This window comes from Bombina bombina, chromosome 10, assembly GCF_027579735.1.
Source record: "Bombina bombina isolate aBomBom1 chromosome 10, aBomBom1.pri, whole genome shotgun sequence".
Taxonomy (NCBI): domain Eukaryota; kingdom Metazoa; phylum Chordata; class Amphibia; order Anura; family Bombinatoridae; genus Bombina; species Bombina bombina.
The window spans coordinates 28760411-28776109 of NC_069508.1; the positions used below are offsets into that span (position 1 = coordinate 28760411).

At 39.1% G+C, this 15699-nt stretch overlaps 1 pseudogene; it reads left to right on the top strand.

Annotated features, from left to right (window-relative positions):
* LOC128640678 (calcium-activated chloride channel regulator 1-like) overlaps nt 1–15699 on the top strand; it is a 48722-nt pseudogene that overhangs the window by 11599 nt on the left and 21424 nt on the right.

Below are 15699 nucleotides of genomic sequence, written 5' to 3' on the forward strand. Positions count from 1 at the left end.
ATGTTCAGAAATATGTATATAGAAACTTAAAGGGACAGTCTACTCTAAAAAATGTATTGTTTTAAAAGATAGATAATCCCTTTATTATCCATTCCCCAGTTTTGCATAACCAACACTGTTATATTAATGCACATGTTACCTCTGTGATTACCTTGTATCTAAACCTCTACAGACAGCCTCCTTATTTCAGTTCTTTTGCCAGACTTGCTTTTTAGCCAATCAGTGCTGACTCATAAATAACTCCACGGGAGTGAGAACAATGTTATCTATATGGCACACATGAACTAGTGATGTCTAGCTGTGAAAAACTGTCAAAATGCACTGAGGTAAGAGGTGGCATTTAAGGGCTTAGAAATTAGCACGTAAGCCTACCTAGGTTTAGCTTTCAACAAATAATATAAAGAGAACAAAGCAAATTTGATTATAAAAGTAAAATAGAAAGTTGTTTAAAATTGCATGTCCTATCTGATTCATGAAAATTTAATTTTCCCCAACATTTTTTCTTTCATGATTCAAATAGAGCATACAATTTTAAACAACTTTCCAAATACTTCTTTTATCAATATTTGATTAATTATTTTTGTATCCTTTGTTGAAGGAGCAGCAGTACACTACAAGGAGCTAGCTGAACACATTGGGTGAGACAATGACAATCACAGCCCCCAATCAGCAGCTAGTTCCAAGTAGTGCATTCTATTGAGCCTACCTAGGTATGCTTTTCAACAAAGAATACCAATAGATTCAAGCAAATTAGATAGCAGAAATACGGAGGGAAAAAAAACGGAAAAACGGAAAGTTGTTTAAAATGTCATGCTCTATCTGAATCATAAAACTTTAATTATGACTTGTCCCTTTAACAAGACTTTGCTTACTTATAAGTAAAATATTAAAGGAAAAAGAAAATGAAAAGAATCTTTGCAAATTTAGATAAAGGGGCCTATCTAACAAGCTCCGAACAGAGCTTGACGGCTGTGTTTCTGGCGAGTCTTCAGACTCGCCAGAAACACAAGTTATGGAGCAGCGGTCACAAAGACCGCTGCTTCATAACCCTGTCCGCCTGCTCTGAGCAGGCGGACAGGAATCACCGGAATTCAACCCGATCGAGTACGATCCGGTTGATTGACACCTCCCTGCTGGCGGCCCATTGGCCGCGAGTCTGCAGGGGGCGGCGTTGCACCAGCAGCTCTTGTGTGCTGCTGGTGCAATGCTAAATACGGAAAGCGTATTGCTCTCCGCATTCAGCGAGGTCTTGCGGACCTGACACACACTGTCGGATCAGGTCCGCAAGACATTTGTTAAATTGACCTCAAAGGGTAAATTCAGAAAGCGTAGATGCCACTTACAGAAAAGAAAAGGAGATTCCAGCATTTGATTCATTTTACTGTCACTGTCACAAGCCATTTTCATTATGCTATTTTTCAAGTCAGTAAATTATATAACTATTCACAATCAGCACCTTTAAAATGATAAAATATAGCTCCTCCTTCTTTCTCTTCTTCCATTCCATGACTGCAATTATTAGAATTATTATTATTATTAGATTTTTCTTAAACCTGTGGCAATGCATTATTTATAAGCAGACTTGGGCAGAGCTGAATAATTTGTTTCAGACAAATCATTTGCAATGAATATTCTATAAAAAATCGTTTTTCAGAATAATCGTGTGCTGCACTATTCGGTATTTAGTTAGTCTAAACCAAACCGAATACAGAATATTTGTTAACATTTACATTCGTTTTCATTTAAACTAAAGTAAATGTTCTCCACTCTTGTCACGTTTAGATGCTAACCTGTAGCATCCTGGGGAGCCACGCTAATCCACTTCTTGTGGATTGCTTCTATTAGCGCCGCTCCCCAGCACCCTGCAAGTACATTATAGTGGCGGGTCCCTTCTCCTTTAGAGCACACTAATCTGACCATTCTTCACAGAGTCCATGGCGTAATTCTTTTATAAGTGCAGCCCTGGACTCTCTGAAGAAGGTTGGATTAGCGCCCCCACTTGTGCTAAAGGAAAAGGGATTCCGCCACTATAATGTACTTGTAACGTGCTGCGAAGTCACGCTAATAGGAACATTAGCACAACCCGGGAGTCTATAAAAAAAATAGGATTAGAGTGGCTCCCCAGCACGCTACAGGTAAGTAATACGCCTAATTTTAAGAATGACTAATATACTCATGATTTCTATTTGTTATTCTTTAAATTAGTCAGTGCATTCATTTGGATATTTGTTTCATTAAAACAAACGCAAATATTTAATTATAAGGAATTCTATTTGTATTGTTTCATTGACCCACTTTTACCTAAAGAAGGGGTCACTCACAATACTTAAGAAAAACTTGATTTATCTAAAAAAAAAATCCCCATAGATTTTAATGAAAGTTTTCTGTTGAAAATAATTAGATACATTTCTCTAAAGGATTATGAGCGAACACTCATTTTCTTCTATTTTTAGATTATTGAATTCTGTGATAAGAGTACCCATAGCACTGAAGCTCCGAACCAGCAAAATAGACTGTGCAACTACCAAAGCACATGGGACGTCATCATGAAGTCAAGTGACATGGCATCTGCTGTACCCTTAGTAGACACCAACATTCTTGCTCCTACATTTACTCTTCTGCAGTATAAAGACAGGGTGGTCACTTTGGTCCTTGATGTATCTGGAAGCATGGGCGGTGTAAGTTTTATGTAATATAATAGCAAATAGAATAAGAAATGCAGACATCACTTGAGTGCAGGTAAAACGTCTATAATTTATTGTAGACAAAGTACATACATGTATTCATTCCCATGTCATACCAACAGGATAGGCTGACGCGTTTTGTGTGCCACCAGGCACACTTCCTCAGAGATCCAACTATAAGGGTAACTTATAAAGGAAAAAGTTTCAGCAATTAACCAATCATCATTAGGTTGCTGAGTAGTGTTTAAGGTTCACCTGTTTCCTTAACCCTATAGGGTATGTTTTAACATTAGTCTCCCCCCCCCCCCTTTCGTGAAATAGACCCTGTAATGTCAAAAATGTATAAATGCTTCAGTACTTAGTGCTTCCTTGATCAAATATACAGGGGGAAAAAATCAGGAAGGAGAAAAAAAAACAAAAAAAAAACGTTCCCTTTATGTTAAAACTCTGTAATGGCACCGCCATGTTGGAATCTAGGTTTTTCCCTTATCCATCTCATCTGCTGGAGAGAATTAGAGACAGATATGAAACAGGCAATAAAAGAGAATGTAAAAACAAAGCTATGCAGAATATAGGATTGTTAAAGTAACTATCTAACAGCCTTCTTTGCATACTCTCTTTTATTGTGGGTTTTATGTCTCTGCCTATTTTTTTTACAGGAGAAGAGACTGGGAATTAAGTGGAATTAAGAAAACCAACAATTTTCAAAGTTAAATTGCCGGAAAGAGGGACAAATAAATAATGAAATTATACTGTGATTTTTTTTTTACCCAACAAATAAACATTTTATGTTATTTTGGCAAATTGTTTAATGCCCCTTTAATTGTGATTCACTTATAATTCAGTAGGTAAAATTTCGTTTTTTTTCATATGTAATTTTTTTTAACAAATACCGGCCAATACTATTATATGATTATCACTAATTTGGTCAAACAATCAAAATGTTTCCCCACTTCTGGTCCATCATGAGTCAAGGGGCAGTCAACTTGAAAATTGTTATTGTTTAAAAGATAGAGAATCCCTTTATTACCCATTCCCCAGTCACTGTTTTAATGATATACTTTTTATTTATATATTACCTGTACCTAAGCCTCTGCAGATTGCCCCTTATCTCAGTGCTTTTTACAAACTTACATTTAGCCAATCAGTGCTTGTTCCTGCATAACCATTATCATTCTCCACAAGAATCAGCACAATCAGCTAGATTACGAGTTTTGCGGTAAGAGCGGCTCGGTGCTAACTTCCAAGTTATTTCCCCCTATAGCGCTGCTATTACAGGTTTTCATAAACCCGGCGTTAGCAGGCAATATTGCAGCGTTGAGCAAAAACATAATTTATGTAAGAACTTACCTGATAAATTCATTTCTTTCATATTAACAAGAGTCCATGAGCTAGTGACGTATGGGATATACATTCCTACCAGGAGGGGCAAAGTTTCCCAAACCTTAAAATGCCTATAAATACACCCCTCACCACACCCACAAATCAGTTTAACGAATAGCCAAGAAGTGGGGTGATAAGAAAAAGTGCGAAGCATATAAAATAAGGAATTGGAATAATTGTGCTTTATACAAAAAAATCATAACCACCACAAAAAAGGGTGGGCCTCATGGACTCTTGTTAATATGAAAGAAATGAATTTATCAGGTAAGTTCTTACATAAATTATGTTTTCTTTCATGTAATTAACAAGAGTCCATGAGCTAGTGACGTATGGGATAATGACTACCCAAGATGTGGATCTTTCCACACAAGAGTCACTAGAGAGGGAGGGATAAAATAAAGACAGCCAATTCCTGCTGAAAATAATCCACACCCAAAATAAAGTTTAACAAAAAACATAAGCAGAAGATTCAAACTGAAACCGCTGCCTGAAGAACTTTTCTACCAAAAACTGCTTCAGAAGAAGAAAATACATCAAAATGGTAGAATTTAGTAAAAGTATGCAAAGAAGACCAAGTTGCTGCTTTGCAGATCTGGTCAACCGAAGCTTCATTCCTAAACGCCCAGGAAGTAGATACTGACCTAGTAGAATGAGCTGTAATTCTTTGAGGCGGAGTTTTACCCGACTCAACATAGGCAAGATGAATTAAAGATTTCAACCAAGATGCCAAAGAAATGGCAGAAGCTTTCTGGCCTTTTCTAGAACCGGAAAAGATAACAAATAGACTAGAAGTCTTACGGAAAGATTTCGTAGCTTCAACATAATATTTCAAAGCTCTAACAACATCCAAAGAATGCAATGATTTCTCCTTAGAATTCTTAGGATTAGGACATAATGAAGGAACCACAATTTCTCTACTAATGTTGTTGGAATTCACAACTTTAGGTAAAAATTCAAAAGAAGTTCGCAACACCGCCTTATCCTGATGAAAAATCAGAAAAGGAGACTCACACGAAAGAGCAGATAATTCAGAAACTCTTCTAGCAGAAGAGATGGCCAAAAGGAACAAAACTTTCCAAGAAAGTAATTTAATGTCCAATGAATGCATAGGTTCAAACGGAGGAGCTTGAAGAGCTCCCAGAACCAAATTCAAACTCCAAGGAGGAGAAATTGACTTAATGACAGGTTTTATACGTACCAAAGCTTGTACAAAACAATGAATATCAGGAAGAATAGCAATCTTTCTGTGAAAAAGAACAGAAAGAGCAGAGATTTGTCCTTTCAAAGAACTTGCGGACAAACCCTTATCCAAACCATCCTGAAGAAATTGTAAAATTCTCGGTATTCTAAAAGAATGCCAAGAAAAATGATGAGAAAGACACCATGAAATATAAGTCTTCCAGACTCTATAATATATCTCTCGAGATACAGATTTACGAGCCTGTAACATAGTATTAATCACGGAGTCAGAGAAACCTCTATGACCAAGAATCAAGCGTTCAATCTCCATACCTTTAAATTTAAGGATTTCAGATCCGGATGGAAAAAAGGACCTTGTGACAGAAGGTCTGGTCTTAACGGAAGAGTCCATGGCTGGCAAGATGCCATCCGGACAAGATCCGCATACCAAAACCTGTGAGGCCATGCCGGAGCTATTAGCAGAACAAACGAGCATTCCCTCAGAATCTTGGAGATTACTCTTGGAAGAAGAACTAGAGGCGGAAAGATATAGGCAGGATGATACTTCCAAGGAAGTGATAATGCATCCACTGCCTCCGCCTGAGGATCCCGGGATCTGGACAGATACCTGGGAAGTTTCTTGTTTAGATGAGAGGCCATCAGATCTATCTCTGGGAGCCCCCACAATTGAACAATCTGAAGAAATACCTCTGGGTGAAGAGACCATTCGCCCGGATGCAACGTTTGGCGACTGAGATAATCCGCTTCCCAATTGTCTACACCTGGGATATGAACCGCAGAGATTAGACAGGAGCTGGATTCCGCCCAAACCAAAATTCGAGATACTTCTTTCATAGCCAGAGGACTGTGAGTCCCTCCTTGATGATTGATGTATGCCACAGTTGTGACATTGTCTGTCTGAAAACAAATGAACGATTCTCTCTTCAGAAGAGGCCAAAACTGAAGAGCTCTGAAAATTGCACGGAGTTCCAAAATATTGATCGGTAATCTCACCTCCTGAGATTCCCAAACTCCTTGTGCCGTCAGAGATCCCCACACAGCTCCCCAACCTGTGAGACTTGCATCTGTTGAAATTACAGTCCAGGTCGGAAGAACAAAAGAAGCCCCCTGAATTAAACGATGGTGATTTGTCCACCACGTTAGAGAGTGTCGAACAATCGGTTTTAAAGATATTAATTGAGATATCTTCGTGTAATCCCTGCACCATTGGTTCAGCATACAGAGCTGAAGAGGTCGCATGTGAAAACGAGCAAAGGGGATCGCGTCCGATGCAGCAGTCATAAGACCTAGAATTTCCATGCATAAGGCTACCGAAGGGAATGATTGTGACTGAAGGTTTCGACAAGCTGTAATCAATTTTAGACGTCTCTTGTCTGTTAAAGACAGAGTCATGGACACTGAATCTATCTGGAAACCCAGAAAGGTTACCCTTGTTTGAGGAATCAAAGAACTTTTTGGTAAATTGATCCTCCAACCATGATCTTGAAGAAACAACACAAGTCGATTCGTATGAGACTCTGCTAAATGTAAAGACGGAGCAAGTACCAAGATATCGTCCAAATAAGGAAATACCACAATACCCTGTTCTCTGATTACAGACAGAAGGGCACCGAGAATCTTTGTGAAAATTCTTGGAGCTGTAGCAAGGCCAAACGGTAGAGCCACAAATTGGTAATGCTTGTCTAGAAAAGAGAATCTCAGGAACTGATAATGATCTGGATGAATCGGAATATGCAGATATGCATCCTGTAAATCTATTGTGGACATATAATTCCCTTGCTGAACAAAAGGCAATATAGTCCTTACAGTTACCATCTTGAACGTTGGTATCCTTACATAACGATTCAATAATTTTAGATCCAGAACTGGTCTGAAGGAATTCTCCTTCTTTGGTACAATGAAGAGATTTGAATAAAACCCCATCCCCTGTTCCGGAACTGGAACTGGCATAATTACTCCAGCCAACTCTAGATCTGAAACACAATTCAGAAATGCTTGAGCTTTCACTGGATTTACTGGGACATGGGAAAGAAAAAATCTCTTTGCAGGAGGTCTCATCTTGAAACCAATTCTGTACCCTTCTGAAACAATGTTCTGAATCCAAAGATTGTGAACAGATTTGATCCAAATTTCTTTGAAAAAACGTAACCTGCCCCCTACCAGCTGAACTGGAATGAGGGCCGTACCTTCATGTGAACTTAGAAGCAGGCTTTGCCTTTCTAGCAGGCTTGGATTTATTCCAGACTGGAGATGGTTTCCAAACTGAAACTGCTCCTGAGGACGAAGGATCAGGCTTTTGTTCTTTGTTGAAACGAAAGGAACGAAAACGATTGTTAGCCCTGTTTTTACCTTTAGATTTTTTATCCTGTGGTAAAAAAGTTCCTTTCCCACCAGTAACAGTTGAAATAATAGAATCCAACTGAGAACCAAATAATTTGTTTCCCTGGAAAGAAATGGAAAGTAGAGTTGATTTAGAAGCCATATCAGCATTCCAAGTCTTAAGCCATAAAGCTCTTCTGGCTAAGATAGCCAGAGACATAAATCTAACATCAACTCTAATAATATCAAAAATGGCATCACAGATGAAATTATTAGCATGCTGGAGAAGAATAATAATATCATGAGAATCACGATTTGTTACTTGTTGCGCTAGAGTTTCCAACCAAAAAGTTGAAGCTGCAGCAACATCAGCCAATGATATAGCAGGTCTAAGAAGATTACCTGAACATAGATAAGCTTTTCTTAGAAAAGATTCAATTTTTCTATCTAAAGGATCCTTAAACGAGGTACCATCTGACGTAGGAATGGTAGTACGTTTAGCAAGGGTAGAAATAGCCCCATCAACTTTAGGGATTTTGTCCCAAAATTCTAACCTGTCAGGCGGAACAGGATATAATTGCTTAAAACGTTTAGAAGGAGTAAATGAATTACCCAATTTATCCCATTCCTTAGCAATTACTGCAGAAATAGCATTAGGAACAGGAAAGACTTCTGGAATAACCGCAGGAGCTTTAAAAACCTTATCCAAACGTATAGAATTAGTATCAAGAGGACTAGAATCCTCTATTTCTAAAGCAATTAGTACTTCTTTAAGTAAAGAGCGAATAAATTCCATCTTAAATAAATATGAAGATTTATCAGCATCAATCTCTGAGACAGAATCCTCTGAACTAGAAGAGTCCAAAGAATCAGAATGATGGTGTTCATTTAAAAATTCATCTGTAGAGAGAGAAGATTTAAAAGACTTTTTACGTTTACTAGAAGGAGAAATAACAGACAAAGCCTTCTTTATGGATTCAGAAACAAAATCTCTTATGTTATCAGGAACATTCTGCACCTTAGATGTTGAGGGAACTGCAACAGGCAATGGTACATCACTAAAGGAAATATTATCTGCTTTAACAAGTTTGTCATGACAATTAATACAAACAACAGCTGGAGAAATAGCTACCAAAAGTTTACAGCAGATACACTTAGCTTTGGTAGATCCAGCAGGCAGTGGTTTTCCTGTAGTATCTTCTGGCTCAGATGCAACGTGAGACATCTTGCAATATGTAAGAGAAAAAACAACATATAAAGCAAAATAAATCAAATTCCTTATAAGACAGTTTCAGGAATGGGAAAAAAATGCCAAACATCAAGCTTCTAGCAACCAGAAGCAAATGAAAATGAGACTGAAATAATGTGGAGACAAAAGCGACGCCCATATTTTTTGGCGCCAAATAAGACGCCCACATTATTTGGCGCCTAAATGCTTTTGGCGCCAAAAATGACGCCACATCCGGAACGCCGACATTTTTGGCGCAAAATAACGTCAAAAAATGACGCAACTTCCGGCGACACGTATGACGCCGGAAACGGAAATGAATTTTTGCGCCAAAAAAATCTGCGCCAAAAATGACGCAATAAAATGAAGCATTTTCAGCCCCCGCGAGCCTAACAGCCCACAGGGAAAAAAATCAAATTTTTGAGGTAAGACAAAATATGATAATTTAAAGCATAATCCCAAATATGAAACTGACTGTCTGGAAATAAGGAAAGTTGAACATTCTGAGTCAAGGCAAATAAATGTTTGAATACATATATTTAGAACTTTATAAATAAAGTGCCCAACCATAGCTTAGAGTGTCACAGAAAATAAGACTTACTTACCCCAGGACACTCATCTACATGTTTGTAGAAAGCCAAACCAGTACTGAAACGAGAATCAGTAGAGGAAATGGTAAATATAAGAGTATATCGTCGATCTGAAAAGGGAGGTAAGAGATGAATCTCTACGACCGATAACAGAGAACCTTATGAAATAGACCCCGTAGAAGGAGATCACTGCATTCAATAGGCAATACTCTCCTCACATCCCTCTGACATTCACTGCACGCTGAGAGGAAAACCGGGCTCCAACTTGCTGCGGAGCGCATATCAACGTAGAATCTAGCACAAACTTACTTCACCACCTCCCTTGGAGGCAAAGTTTGTAAAAACTGATTTGTGGGTGTGGTGAGGGGTGTATTTATAGGCATTTTAAGGTTTGGGAAACTTTGCCCCTCCTGGTAGGAATGTATATCCCATACGTCACTAGCTCATGGACTCTTGTTAATTACATGAAAGAAATTGAGCTCCATACCGCACTCAAATACCAGCGCTGCTTTGAGCTGGTTTTACGTTCTTGTGCACGATTTCCCCATAGACATCAATGGGGAGAGCCGGCTAAAAAAAGCCTAACACCTGCAATAAAGGAGCGTAAAGCTCCGTAACGCAGCCCCATTGATCCCTTTGGGGAAACAAAATTTATGTTTACCCCTAACACCCTAACATAAACCCTGAGTCTAAACACCCCTAATCTGCCGCCCCCGACATTGCCGATACCTACATTACACTTATTAACCCCTAATCTGCGGCCCCGACACCGCCGCCACCTACCTACACTTATTAACCCCTAATCTGCCGCCCCAATGTCGCCGCCACCTACCTACACTTATTAACCCCTAACATCACCACCACCTACATTACACTTATTAACCCTTAATCTGTCGCCCCCAACTTCGCCGCCACTATACTAAAGTTATTAACCCCTAAACCTAACCCTAAGTCTAACCCTAACCCTAACACCCACTAACTTTAATATAATTAAAATAAATCTAAATAAAAATTACTATCATTAACTAAATAATTCCTATTTAAAACTAAATACTTACCTGTAAAATAAACCCTAAGATAGCTACAATATAACTAATAGTTACATTGTAGCTAGCTTAGGTTTTATTTTTATTTCACAGGCAAGTTTGTATTTATTTTAACTAGGTAGAATAGTTAGTAAATAGTTATTAACTATTTACTAACTACATAGTTAAAATAAATACAAATTTACCTGTAAAATAAAACCTAACCTGAGTTACACTAACACCTAACCTTACACTACAATTAAATAAATTACATTAATTAAATACAATTAACTAAATTACAAAAAACACTAAATTACACAAAATAAAAAAGAAATTTTCAAATATTTAAACTAATTACACCTAATCTAATAGCCCTATCAAAATAAAAAGCCCCCCAAAATAAACCCCCCCTGGCCTACAATAAACTACCAATGGCCCTTAAAAGGGCCTTTTGCGGGGCATTGACCCAAAGAAATCAGCTCTTTTACCTGTAAAACAATAATACAAACAACCCCCCAACAGTAAAACCCACCACCCACACAACCAAACCCCCCAAATAAAATCCTATCTAAAAAAACCTAAGCTCCCCATTGCCCTGAAAAGGGCATTTGTATGGGCATTGCCCTTAAAAGGGCATTTAGCTCTTTTTCTGCCCAAACCCTAAGCTAAAAATAAAACCCAACCAATAAGCCCTTATAAAAACCTAACACTAACCCCCGAAGATCCACTTACAGTTTTTGAAGACCGGACATCCATCCTCAACGAAGCCGGGAGAAGTCTTCATTCAAGCGGCAAGAAGTCCTCAACAAAGCCGGGAGAAGTCTTCATCCAAGTGGCAAGAAGTGGTCCTCCAGACGGGCAGAAGTCTTCATCCAGATGGCATCTTCTATCTTCATCCTTCTGACACGAAGCGGCTCCATCTTCAAGACATCCGGCGTGGAGCATCCTCTTCTTTCCACGGCTCTTCAAGAATGAATTCTCCTTTAAATGACATCATCCAAGATGGCGTCCCTTGAATTCCGATTGGCTGATAGAATTCTATCAGCCAATCGGAATTAAAGGGGAAAAAATCCTATTGGCTGATGCAGACAGCCAATAGGATTGAGCTTCACTTTTTGGCCGGACAGGCAAAATCCTAATACCGGCGCTGTGGAAGTCCCATTGAAAAAGGACTTTTTGAAAGCTGCAGTAGTTACGTTGCGTTACGGCCAAAAAAGTGTGCGGTAATGATATACCTGCAAGACTCGTAATACCAGCGGTAGTGAAAAAGAGCCATAACGCTGCTTTTTCACTCATACCGCAAAACTCGTAATCTAGCCGAATGGTATCTGTATGACACACATGAATTAGCACTATCTGGCTGTGAAAAGCTAATAAAAAGCACTGAAATAAAAGGCGGCCTGCATGGGCTTAGAAACAGGCAGAGGGTTATAGTTTTAGAGGTTATAAAGTATATTAATATAACAATATTGTTTATACAATATTGTTAATACAATTGTTAAAGCTAGGGAATGAGTAGTAAAGGCATTATCTATCTTTTTAAACAATAAAAAAAAATCAAGTAGACTTCCTTTAAAAAAAATCTTCAAAGACTGGACCATACAGGGCCGTCTTTAACACAGGACAAAAAGGGCAGCTGCCCAGGGCCCAGTCTCTGTTGAGGGGCCCAAGAATCATACCAGACTGCTGATGTGACATGGGGAACACACACACAATCAGTCATAATACTGTCATAGTCAAAAGTTCTCTGTTTATATATATATATATATTTTTTTTTAAACTGTGCCAGACCGTGCCGGTGTCATGTGACATGCCAATCTATTGCTATGTGCTGTTTTAGAATGCAAAGCTCTAACTCTGCATCCAGCCATTCCCATTGCATCAGAAAAGGTCCTACTGGGGTTACCACTGTTACCAGGTGACTGCTCTGGTGGTGGTGATTGTTTCTGGGTAGGGCTGACTGTAGGCGCATGCAGCTGGAGTGGCAGGCACGTGAGGATTTGAGCATCTGTGCAGCTGCATACACTGCTCTCTTCAGTCTTGAGGCTGTGTGACTCATCTCACACTGTATCCATGCAGCCTTGGGCAGACAGCATCCAGTCTGCTGGTCCCCTTAGCCCTGCTCTTTCTGCTGTGGCCCTAAGATCAACTAACTGAAGTTTGTTAGGGGAACAGTGCTTTGTAGAAAGGTGTCAGTGGGAAGAATAAATGAGTGCACACACGCCCCTCCCCATGCAGCATTGTCTAGTGCAGGGTGACAGGGAACTTGTTCCTAGCAAAGAAGTGACGAGCTGCTGTGGCTGATGTATAGTGTCTTGCTGATACTTCACACATTAACCCCTTAATGACAACTGACGTACCAGGTACGTCATGCATTAACAAGCAGTTAATGACAATGGACGTACCTGGTACGTCAGTTGTCTAAGAGAGTGCTGGAAGCGATCGCAATCGCTTCCAGCAGCTCTCAGGGTATTGCAGTGATGCCTCCATATGGAGTCATCCTGCAATACCTTTTTAGAAGACTCCGATGCAGAGAGGGCCACTCTGTGGCCCTCTCTGCACCGGTAGCGATGGTGCCGGTTCGTTGGTGGGTGGGAGCACAACAGGGAGGCGGGTGGGCGGCCCATCGCTACCCGGCATCCGGTTCCTAGAAGTGCAATGTGCACGCCGGGTGCCGGGAGCGTGCGGGGGGCGCGCGTGCGCGTGGGTGTGCGAGCGTGCGCACGCATTAGCTGGCCACTGACACCAATGAGGAGGGAAGGGGGGGGAAAAGATTTTTTTTTAAAATAATATAAAAGGATCTGGGAGGGGGGTAGGGGTATTGTGGGGGGCTGCTACACTACAGAAAACCTAGAAAAAAGAAAAAGAGCAAAAAATACTTTTGTATTTGGGCAAATTGGGTACTGGCAGACAGCTGCCAGTACCCAAGATGGCCGCAATTAGATAGGGGAGAGGGTTAGAGAGCTGGGGGGGGGATCATGGAGGTTGGGGCTAAGGCAGGAGTCCATCACAGCTAAAATATTTTATTTTTTTTATTAAAAAAAAAAAAAAAAAACTCCTTTTATTTAGTACTGGCAGACTTTCTGCCAGTACTTAAGATGGCGGGGACATTTGTGGGGTGGGGGAGGGAAGAGAGCTGTTTGGGAGGGATCAGGGGGTGGGATGTGTCAGGTGGGAGGCTGATCTCTACCCTAAAGCTAAAATTAACCCTGCAAGCTCCCTACAACCTACCTAATTAACCCCTTCACTGCTGGGCATAATTTACGTGTGGTGCGCAGCAGCATTTAGCGGCCTTCTAATTACCAAAAAGCAATGCCAAAGCCATATAAGTCTGCTATTTCTGAACAAAGGGGATCCCAAAGAAGCTTTTACAACAATTTGTGCCATAATAGCACAAACTGTTTGTAAATAATTTCAGTGAGAAACCTAAAATTGTGAAAAATGTAAAGTTTTTTTTTTTATTTGCTCGCATTTGGCGGTGAAATGGTGGCATAAAATATACCAAAATGTGCCTAGATCAATACTTTGGGTTGTCTTCTAACAAAAAATATATACATGTCAAGGGATATTCAGGTATTCCTGACAGATATCAGGGTTCCAATGTAACTAGCGCTAATTTTGAAAAAAAGTGGTTTGGAAATAGCGAAGTGCTACTTGTATTTATGGCCCTATAACTTGCAAAAAAAGCTAAGAACATGTAAACATTGGGTATTTCTAAACTCAGGACAAAATTTAGAAACTATTTAGCATGGGTGTTTTTTGGTGATTGTAGATGTGTAACAGATTTTTGGGGGTCAAAGTTAGAAAAAGTGTGTTTTTTTCCATTTTTTCCTCATATTTTATTATTTTTTTTGTAGTAAATTATAAGACATGATGAAAATAATGGTATCTTTAGAAAGTCTATTTAATGACGAGAAAAACTGTATATAATATGTGTGAGTACAGTAAATGAGTAAGAAGAAAATTACAGCTAAACACAAACACCGCAGAAATGTAAAAATAGCCATTGTCATTAAGGGTAAGAAAATTGAAAAATGGTCCGGTCATTAAGGGGTTAATGTAAGGTTTATTTTTATAGTTTTTGTTTTCTCTCTGTCTCAGATTTTACAGCTTCCCATAGTAGTTCTGCTGTTCCAGTCAGTAAACTTATATTTGTCTGCACCTCCATGCTTCCTCCTCAGTCTTTACCTTGCTTTGCTCCTGTTGGCTGCCCTAAATCTCTATAACCAGCTAACCTCACACCAGAATCACATTCAAAAGCATATTAAATGAATCCACAGTGGAGGAATTTATATATTTATTTACTTATTAGTACTGCTTAGGTCCAGTTTCACATATTGCAATTTATTTCATTTTTTTGTAATGATTAGCCCAGCAGTGGATGATACACTGGGCAAGATTTTTTTTGCCCAGGGTCCAGTCAATATTAAAGACGGCCCTGGGATCATAATAAAAATAAAAAGAACAAATAAATAAACTGCGACCAACATCCATTAAAGACCATAACCATAAATATTTTTTAATGATTTTGTTGCTGTACACATTAAATCCATACTACTTTCGTTTCTATGTGCCAAATGTATAATAGACCATCTATGTAATTGTTTCAATATAAATATACTAGTTTGCAGTTTCACTTTCTACACTGATATTCTCTTCTACAGTTTGATCGTATTAATCGCCTGTACCAGGCATCTGAGGTGTTCATAATGCAGATTGTTGAATCAGGTTCCTATGTTGCAATTGTCATCTTTTATGATGCTGCAACCATTAGTTCGGAACTAGTAAGAATTACTGATGCATTTCAGCGTCAAAAATTGAAAGAACTTCTTCCCACTGGTTTAAGAGGTGGTACAAACATTTGTTCAGGAGTCCTTGCTGGGTTTCAGGTGAGCATTTATTGTGTTTTCCATACATGATTGTAACTGGTTTGGAATGTTATATCTTTAAATGGATAGAAAGGACAAAAATGAAATGTGCATGAGTGCATTTCAATTTGAAATATTAGCCTATTTACAATATACTTTCATTAGCAAGAATGCTTCTAGTAAAAGTAATCACTGTTTTTCTGCGGCATATGCACATATCCTGTGAGGGCCGTGCACCAGTATTCAAACACCATTCTTGCACAAATTTCTGGCAGTGCTGTGCATTGCTTCTAAAGATATAATTTGTGTCCTAAAAGCCACTTCTTACTCTCTGAGAAGGTGTGGTGTTTAAATACTGGTTCATGGGCGCTCACAGGATATGTGCATATGCCACAGAAAAAC